The sequence below is a fragment of the Chlamydotis macqueenii genome, chromosome 10 (assembly GCF_036417535.1).
Source record: "Chlamydotis macqueenii isolate bChlMac1 chromosome 10, bChlMac1.mat, whole genome shotgun sequence".
Classification (NCBI taxonomy): Eukaryota; Metazoa; Chordata; class Aves; order Otidiformes; family Otididae; genus Chlamydotis; species Chlamydotis macqueenii.
The window spans coordinates 8,977,425-8,984,969 of record NC_141565.1 but is presented as its reverse complement, the minus strand read 5'-3'; positions in this window follow the sequence as shown (position 1 = coordinate 8,984,969).

The window sequence follows — 7,545 nt, the reverse complement described above, 5'->3', positions numbered from 1 at the left end:
CCCACAAACCAGTAGACCAACATCGTGTGTTTAAAATAGCGATTCTGGGCAAATGCAACGTTCTGTGGTCCTATTACTGACATCTGGTTCAGTTTTCCTTCACTTGTATATTGACCAGTATTCTTTATTGCAAAAACACAGCCCCTATTTAGGAAAGTCAGCATTTTTTTGGACTGGATTATATTCAAGCTCTTCCCAATAACAGAAAAGTTACAAAAAAAAATTCTTTATTGGCAGCAGTAAATATCTGTATTCAAAATAATCATTATGGGCTCAGATACAAGATAATTGTTTTTAATTTGCAGCAAAGTTTATCTATTTAATTTTGTTAAAAATGCTGTTATCCCCTGGTTCAGAATCTTGTATTTTCAGTAATCTCTTCAAATCTTTGCATTCGATTATGGCTTTGCCAATACCGATTTTCACCCTGTTTTTGCCAAGTGTTGAAGCCCCAGGTGTTAGCAAGGAGCACACCAGGAACAGGGGAGGCACCTGAAGAAGTGAGTGGCAGCTTCGAGTCAGGCACTGCACGCAGAAAGCAAGCTAAAAAGCCTTCCTTTCTTAAGGCTGGAACGATCTCCCGAAGATGATACGAAAGTGGTGCTGAAGCTGACAGCCTGCTTGCCTTTGGGTAAGGATTCGTGAGAAACTATATCTGAACTGTTAGGATATTCAGTGCAACAGGGTGATTTGGCTGAATTGGGAAAGACATCTAGGTTTTTAATTCTGGACCGTATACTAGGGGAAACTATGAAAAAAAAAAGGGGAAAATAAAGCTCTCTTTAAAATATCAATAACTATATTCATGTACAGCTTACATATGTACTTGTTGACTGTGGTAGTCTTAGAATTGCTTATCTATTGCTGAAGTCAGTTTGGAAGTTACACCAGATCTGTTCTTTCGCTCTTTGAACTGTATTTAAAATCCTCAACAGGGAGGGGGAAAAAAAAAAAACAACAAACTTTCTCCCCTACTACAGGCTCTGGTATGTCTGTTCATGTTGCAGCAGGATAAATGAACCACGTAGGAGCACAGTGAGGGGTTTGTACATGAAATTTTGTTTTTTTAAAAGGTGTGATTAAAAAAATCCAATCTGTTTCATTCTCTGCTCTTATATGAGGTTGCGTGTGTGCATTTGTATATACTCTGCTGGTATTTTCCAATTGTGTTGGCCAAATTCTGCTTTTAGTTATGGTTAGGCATCTCTCCTGACTTTGGTGGTGTCATATGAGCCTGACATTTTTCGACCAGACGTGAAGGCCCCCCTGCTCAAAGAGAATGCATATGAAATGTATCAGCCTTTCTTCTGCTGGCTGGTTATTTAAACATGGGTAACTGAATTATTGTGAAACAAATTCTGGGACTGCAGCTGCAAAAGCAGTAATACAGTATATTTGCAGTGATGTTTCTACACCGTACCTCCTAATTTCCCAGTTGATTTCCAGTGCAGACAGAAAGTCTAGAATGCATGTGGTATGTTCTTCATCATATATTTTATAAATGTAAAAGAATGATTTGTCAATTACTGTTTCTATTATAGAGATAGAATTAGATATTTTGAGCTCTCACGATTGCTTGAAGAGCTCTTACCTTTGGCTGTATTGAATGTTGCTGGCTCGGAGCGTCATTGAGTGGTGTGATGGGAAGTTGCTTTTGGTAATGTCTCTGAAACCCGGGCTCTGCAGCATGCATACTGGTACACTGTATGCTTTTATAGCCAGTGTTGGTTTGTGTTGTGTTGTCTTTCCCAGCAGTCCTGCTTTCTCAAATGGTAATTGAACAGCAGCAGTCAAAATACTTAGCTGAGGGAGAACCCCTGGCCACTCCATGGGCAGTTATTCAAACACTTTCTGAACCGGTTTGACCCATTGCTGATTTATTCCAGATACATTGTGAGGAATTTAAAAAATGCAAACTGTAGTGTAGAGTTCATAGCGTGGCTCACATTTTTATTTGTTTGTTTTGTTTCTATAGAGCAGCCCATGCCAAAATTCAATTTTTTTTTAAGAATTTTTTTTTTTAAAGTCCTTCTCTGGAAGGTGGACTCTGAGCAAAGGAATCACTCCCTGCTATACCAGATGATAATCTCTGTGCAGGTCAGGTCCCCAGTGACAGGTTCCTTTGTGAGGACCACTTTCAGAAACCACCCTGTGCTCAGGGTGCCCTCCCGCTTCTCCCCCGGCAGTTAATGGGCAGGGTGCAGCAGCTGCAGCTCGCCAGTCATTATGAGTTGGCTGCTGCTTTCTGCCTCTTCCTTCTACCAGGGAAGCAAGCCCACCTCCTGGTAGGTTTTCTGGTTGTTTTGCCTGAAAGGAATTGCATCTTTGCACAGCTTTTCTCAAGTACCGGCTGGGATTTACTTGCTATGACTATTGATTTCAGAAGAGCTAATGCTTGGTATGCAAATAGCTTTAGGACATCTCCAGTATCTCTTTGCTTTGTAAATTGGTAACCTTGGAGGAGTAAAGAGTAATCCCTGAGCAAACGTGAACTGGCCGATACTTGGGGCAGGGAGATTGAGACCATTAATTCTGTAAAATATTGTTCAGCTTTATTTTTGTGCTTTCCTTTGGGCGGTAGGCTTCACAGTATGAAAAAGAAACTTGCTACTCAGCAAGACACGAACTAGTAAATATCTGAAGAAAATAGGGAAAAGAACAAGTTATGGTGGGCAAATGCGTTGACTTTGTTAGCAGTCTTCATTGGTGTTGATTGACATTCATATAAAATTGAAGATCTCTGTGTTTCTGCATTTATGCTTTCTGGACAAAAGTATTCCCTTGATGATACTTTCATCTTACATAGTACATTTGTGGGTAAAGAGCCTGTAAGCAAATCAAGTTTGAGGACTTAATGAACTAAAAGTAAAACCATAAGCAAAGAAACAGCTCCAAAAAAAAAAGTGCTATAAAGAAAAGAAACAGTGCAAGACATGTCAAACAAATACTTTTTTTTTTTTTAAGAGTCAGTGTTGCTACAGTTCTCAAGAAGGCAAATGGCTACTTCTGTCAAAGATAGTATGTCTGTTTTAAGCCACAGTGCCGCTTAATTTATATGTGCACAACCAGGCAAATGCCACTGGTAGTAGTCTGGGAGCAATTCCTTGGTAGTTCTACGCATTATATGGAATGCTTGTTGGTTACGACCTCTGGCAATCCTCAGCATGCATGATGACGTGCTTGTACCTGAATATAAATGATAAGAATTTTTTTAAACTTTGTAAAAGTATCATTATTTGCATTGCATTCTATATAATAATTTTTTTTTTTTTTTGCTACAGCCTTCTAATGTATGTGAGAATCTGAATGGCTGATAATAATTATGGGAGGGAGTGAAACACCTTGGCATAAGCAGCAGCTGTACACAGCCTAGGGAATGTGAGGTGGAAGTTTCTTCATCCTGATGTTGTCTCCTGTAACAAGGCAGTATGGATAGGTCCTGCATCACAGATGCTTTGGAAAAGAATGACAGGAGGACTTTATGAACGGAGGACATAATTCATGCATAGTAAGTACAAGGGCTGATGTACTAGTGTTGCGTTTGCCATGTCATTTGCATGCTATATATATTTCTATGCGAACATGTCAAATTCTAAGATCTTTACTCAAGCGTAAGGTCTTTATTATAGTACATTAAAAGCAGAATAAGCTCTAACGAAGCCAGATGTAATAGGAACTGAATATGTCCTTTGTTCTTATTCTGGTGGATTTTGTTGTTACCTTGTTAAGATTCAAACCGTGTCTTCAGGATCTGGCTGACTGAAATGATAGATTAGTCATTGTGGAGGATTTAATGGATAATACATCACATTCTTTTTTTTTTTTTTTGAAAGGGATGATATATGCCTTTTCTGGAGGGCATTTTTATCATAAAATCTGCTTTAATTTGTAGTGTAGTTTCTGATCCTCTCTGTGGTTAGAGAATATGTGGAAACATCTATGCCTTGTGTAGTCACTGTCATCTCTCATGTCTTCCTGTCCTCCTTGGTGGTGTATATTTTGAATACTTTAAGTTACTATGGCTTTACTAGTTTAAAGCCTGCCTCTTGAGAGTAGAGATCTTGTAAGATCCCTGGCTTGTGGACCTTACTGTAGGAGATCTATTGCCAAGTTTAGTGGAACTACTTAGCATAAATAAGAGTGGCAAAATTCAAACATTTATGTGAGGAGCCAGCTTGACTCTACATTTAAAAAATTTAGGCAAGCAAGATTAGGAAAAGATGTTTCCTTTGCTTTATTCTCATGAAGAACTGAAGACATCTATCCTTCATGTGTAGGTGAACTTCTGGAAGGAATAAAAGATCAGTGTCAAATAGTAGCCAACTCCTTCCCTCTATGCCACGATCCTAATGTACTTTTATTATACTTTGAGATCCTAAGGCTATGTTGATCTGCTACATGATTATATAATGCTCCAGGACACCTGTGTAAATAGCAAACAGAGAGGCTTTTTATAGATACTAGATCTTAGATAAGTGGCTCTAAGAAGTAATATAGGATCCCAGCTGTAAACCCCTGCTATACATACCGTGTATTTTTGGTCGTTTGTTTATTATGAGAAGTACAGAAGCTGTTCCTCGTAACATACTTTTTGTAAGGCTTGTATGTGTAAATATTAAATTTGCAAATATTAAATGGAGAAGCATTAGAGAAACCACTAAATGAACAGCTTCACATTCCTCATTCCTGATTCTGAAGCCGATTTCCTTAAATGTTGCTCTGTGAACATTCAAATCTGTGTGCTGTTTAAGCCTCAGAGAGGAACTATGCAATCCCTCGGCCCTGGCCCTCTCTGGGTGTAGATCTCAACCGGCGATCTTTAATGGTAACAGATGTTTGCTGGAATCCTCCTCAGGGCGCTGATGTTCTCGGTCAGGAGCTTGTGGTGTTAATCAAAGCACCCTGTCTGTCAGTGCCTGCTGAGGATCTGGCCCTCTGCAGCAGGGACTGTGTTTTTCAGGAAGGTGATTCGGCTGTAGGATTCCCCAGGGAAAAAAATCCACAGGAATTCTCCTATCTCAGCTCCATCCCGCAGTAGGAGTGTCCTGGTACAATTAACTCTGCTTGCATTAATGAGAGTAGACTGGGATCGGGAGGGGGGATGTCTTTTGGAGTTGGTGGGTTTTTTTGTTTTGTTTTGTTTTCTTTTTTATAAATCAACTACTTTGTGAGAAGCAAACTTGTTCCAGTGGTCCTTGGTAGATACACTTATGGGCTGCTGAAGCATTGCAGTTCTCAAATTCCTGAAAAAATGTCCCTGAAATCTACAGGAAAGTGTACTGAATAGTTCCCCCTCTGTACTTCACTGGGATGGTAAGGAACTACAGCGGTGAGTGAACTGTTGTTTACCAGTATTTACAGAGGAAGGTTGTTTTACATTATTGCTTTTTGAGTACTTAATAGGGCACCCATTAAGAATGAATCATGGCTTTTCTTCTGAAAATAGGGTGAGGAAAATTGAGGCGAGAATAGAAAAATGTGGATGTGGCAATACTGGCATGATACTGTTCCTGTCTGTACAGTGTTAGCAGATGATTCTGCAGCCACGTAGCTGTAATTAATAGTCTGTGTGTGGCTTGCAGCCAACTGACCCATGACTTCTCATGGAGTCAAGGTTTCCTTATCCAGCCATTTCTTGCAGTACAGTGAAGAATAAATGAGTCACGTGGGACACTTTAGTCAAGCACCTCAATTAGCAAGCAAGTGCAGGGTAAATTCAGTGGCATTGATGAAACTTCTGTTATAAAGAAGCTGTGTACAAAGAAGTAATTTAGATTCCAGATGCTTTGAATTTCTGTACCCATTTCTTCAACTTAAATGATCCATAAGTAAACTAGTTGTTCATGATGTCATTATTACCCAAACTGAAATGTATTCAATGGTGTGTAGGGGCAAATGGGCAATAATATCAAGCGCACTTAGTTAGGACAAAATCACATTACGCAGCGTGGCTTACAGGACTTGAAGTTCCAGACCCGTCAACGTATTAGAATAAGTAACAATATGCCACAATTAATTAATCCAAGAAGATTTTTTAGAGATTGTTAATTTTTTCCCCAGCACTCAGACCGATTTGTCATGTTGGTGTTTATTAATTTAACATTTGATCTGAAAAAAATTCCCCAAACTTCAAAGTTCAGCCTGTTCTTTAAGAGCAATCCAAAAATATGTTTCTTCAGGCCTCAGGCATTTCTGAAGTAGCTGAAGTTAAACAAAAACCATTTCTCTCAAACTCTGCAAATGTTCTAGAAGCTTTAAAGTGGCTCCTCACAGGGAGCTGGAGCAGAGAGGGAACCCCTGGGTTATTTTTGTTGCTGTGCATTGGACGTGGTTTCCTGGAGGAAAGCTCCAGAATTATCGCTTTTCTGTGTGTTTGTGTATGTTTTTCCTTCCTCTTTTCACCTCTGTCACTGAGCTCCTCTCTACCCCTGTGCCTGGATCCCCTGTTGAGAAAGTCTGGAGAAGGTAGGGGTTAGATCATCCTTCCAGCAAGGATAAACTGAATTCATGTCTGAATGAGAAGATGACTCACGTCAGATGTGATTTTTCCCTAAGCTCCGTGTCAGAAGGGATGAAGAAGGACTTTCTTTTCTTCAGGAACTGCACCATCACACTGGGGGCTGAGCGAAGTATTTCCTTGGTGTGCTTCGTTTTCATAAACTGTGTTTTTGCTCTGCAGTAAAACAGCATTGGTAAACCAGTCTGTATTTTGCTGGTTCCTTTTGCTGTTATAACAGCATCCCTGAGGTTACGAGTGCTGTTGAGAACTCTTCACTGGAGTAATTTTGGTGTGGTCTTAATTCATTTTCCTAAGCAAAGACTGGTATTCGCATAAGATGACAGCATGGCTAATCTGCCTTAAATGCAGGCTGTGAACATATAGAGGCATTTCTAAGGGAATTGCTTCATTACTCTGAGGAGGCCCAACCCAAACTAGTAATTCTGCATCCAGTTTGGTTAATATTTGTGTTTGTTTAAAGGTTTTCCATTTACAGTTCACTTCTGGAAATTTCTGCCCAGTGCGTCCTGCCTTGTGAAAAGCCCTTTCAGCTCACAGCACTCTTTTAAGTGGACTAGAGCACTTTTCGGGACTTGGTCATCACATAACGCATCTTGCAGTGGGGAGTCGCATTAACTTCTCCCAGACAATTGTATTGTATGTTCAAATATGTGCTGTTGCACTTACATCATACGATAGCTAGTTGTGCCACATCACAGACAGGAGTCTGACATATGTTGTAAAATAAAAGTTGCCAGTCATGGACACTTTTTTGGGTGTTTTCATCTCCAGCAGTGCTGTCATGATCTCTACCAGCAAATTGTCTCCCGCTGAGAGCATAACACAAATACCGCCAACACTCTGCTTCCAGATGTGTTACGTGGCATTGCACCAGTGACAAACGCTGCTCTTTCAACCATGCATGATAATTTGCAGCAAGTAGGGCACCTTGGTATCCTTAAATATCAATATGCTATTAAGCTTTCTGTATGCGAGCTCAGTGGCATTAAGAGATAGGGTTTGTTTTCTGTTGCTAGTAATTGTAA